The 2,745-nt window shown below is 40.7% G+C and overlaps 1 pseudogene; it reads left to right on the top strand.

Moving 5' to 3' along the window:
- The first annotated feature begins 1,787 nt into the window (after positions 1 to 1,787).
- Positions 1,788 to 2,119, top strand: LOC121482744 (annotated as a pseudogene).
- Positions 2,120 to 2,745: the final 626 nt, after the last annotated feature.

Below are 2,745 nucleotides of genomic sequence, written 5' to 3'. Positions count from 1 at the left end.
CATAATGAGGGCCCTATAGGCCATTTTCAAATACTTTGGCTTCCTCTCTGAGAGTAATGATCTGACTTCTGTTTGAAAGGATTCCCCTGGCTGATGCATTAAGAAAAGGCTGGTGAGAGTACAGCGCAAGTGCAGCACCAGAGTGGAGGCTACCAAGGCCATCCTGGTGACAGATGACGGTGATTCAGACCAGGAAGGTAAGAGTGAAGGTGTGAAAAGTGGCCAGTTCCTGGATCTTTCTTGAAGGTAAACAAAGTAATTCCAGGAAGTTTTGAGTACTATAAGGAAAATAAAAATGGGGTCATACCTGAGCTGAGACCGAATAATGAGAAGTAAGTAGTCACTCAAAGAGCTAAGGAAAAAGCATTCCAGCAAAGGAGAAAGTGGGCAGACAGGTAGGAACCACCCCTGGTGCTGAATTCTATGCATTTACAGACTATTCCCTGTCTTTTCTCTTCTTCATGATAATATTCAGATATGATTTTATGAAGGCCTTTCTGCCCACCCACATCCAGATGTTCTGATGACAAATTTTAAAAATCGAGGTGCCAAAGCCTCAATAAGAAGCAGTCGCCTTACTTCTGCCTACAGCTGATCAACATGAAAACGTTTTGAATTCCTACGACTCCGGAGAAAGAAAGTCCACAGCTGCCTTCAGGAACCCACTCCAGAGTCTACCAGCCTCCACTGTGAGGAAACATGTTCAGTGTATCTTCACTAAATCCCTCTGATTACACTGTAACACCGTGTCCTCGGATTCCAGTGTCCTGGAGTTGAAAGACAGCTGGTTTCCATCCTCTGCAAAATAAGGCTCTCTATGCTTAGGACTGCTGGTAAGTCCTCTTCTGCAGGCTAAACAGACTCAATTAATTTCAGCTTTTCTTCTATAAAATTTATCTCTAAATGTTCCACACTCCCATTTAAATTAGTCATGACTGGATATAGTCCTCTCTGAAGAATAGGAAGAACAAAAATATATAAGATTGGGGTAAAGGAAACATAATTATAAAGAATTATGGAGAGCCAGCACAAATGTCAAATTTTTGCAGTTTCATCAACAGCATTAACAATTATTTTTTTGAAACGACCACCTTTTTAAGTTAATTAACAAATACACAGTAGTTATGAATTTCAGATGATCATAGATAATTGCACTACACAATTCACCAAATACTGTTTATCTTCCACAACCAAAAACCATGGGGAAAACAGAGCAAATGGTAAATGCCACTAACTTCACCTGTATAACAATGGTTAAATAGTCTATTTAAGTGGCTAATGAAGAAACGCTCACCCACATGACAATGATCAAATACAAAGGGCAATGGCAATTAGCCCTGAATTGCTAAATTCAAACAGACTCGTATGACAGAAAATGTGTAACATCATACCAATAAGTCTTTGTAAAGCACATAATTGTGAAATTTAGATGTGTTATTGCCACATTATGAAAAAAATCCTCAGGCTCCGCATTAGTTGATTTCTGACCTTTTACAATATTTCTCTTATGTTCTTTTTAGCAATGGGCCATGTGTAGGTTTGTAAAGCAGCGATTCTCAAACTTTTTAGTTTCATGACCCCTTACCCTCTTTTATTTTTTTTTTCTTTTATTTTTCTAAATAGGCTCCAAACCCAATGTGGAGCTCAATGCAGGGCCTGAACCCATGACCCTGAGATCAAGACCTGAGCTGGGATGAAAAGTTGGACACCTAACTGACTGAGCCATTGAGGTGCCCCAAGACTCCTTACACTCTTAAAAATTATTGAAAACCTGGTCCAAGTCGAAAATGGCGGTGGTGGCAGCTGTGGTCCAGCTCTCCGGGCTGCTAGGTTGGTCCGGGGCACAGCAGGGGCAGTCCATGTTGAGCGGTGCCCACAGCGAGGAGGGCTCAGCTCGCATAGGAAGGCCCTCACCTACTTCATAGCGCTCCCCGGCGTGGGACTGAGCATGCTGAATGGCTTCCTGAAGTCCCATCATAGAGAGCACGAAAGACTTGAGTTCATCGCCTACCCCCATCTCCACATCAGGTCCAAGCCCTTTTCCTGGGGAGATGGTAATCATACTCTATTCCATAACTCTCACGTGAATCCACTTCCAACCAGATATGAAGAGGAATAAAAAGAACCTGGACCACCACCCATAGGATTGGTTTGGACCATGACTCTGCACACGGACCAGAAAAGTATATGGGACCTTAAGCTCACCGTCCTTACTTTGATGACCAGTATACTGATCCTCCATCCCTTTGCTTATGGCAGGAGATGGCTTAAATAAATAACTTAGATTGGTCCATGAAAAAAAAATTATTGAAAACCCCAGAGAGCTTTTATTTATATGGCTTATATCTATTGATATTTACCATATTAGAAATGACAATTGAGAATTTTTAAATATTAATTCACATAAAAATAACAATAGACCTATTACACATTAATGTAAATAACATGTTTTGCAAAAAATAGCCATATTTGCCAAAACAAAAAATAATGAGACAAATGGCATTGTTTTATATTTTTGCAAGTCTCTTTATTGTCTGACTTAATAGGAAACAACTGTTTCATATATCTGCTTCTGCATACAGTCATATATGTCATACAGCTTCCAGAAACTGCCACTCTACACTCAAGAAAAAAATCAGAATTAAAAAAGCAAGTATCTGGGTACCTGGGTGGCTCAGTGAATTGAGCGTCTGCCTTCGGCTCAGGTCATGATCCTGGGGTCCTGGAATTGAGCCTCTCATCAGG

The sequence above is a fragment of the Vulpes lagopus genome, chromosome X (genome assembly GCF_018345385.1).
Source record: "Vulpes lagopus strain Blue_001 chromosome X, ASM1834538v1, whole genome shotgun sequence".
NCBI lineage: Eukaryota > Metazoa > Chordata > Mammalia > Carnivora > Canidae > Vulpes > Vulpes lagopus.
This window is presented reverse-complemented; position numbering and strand designations above follow the sequence as displayed.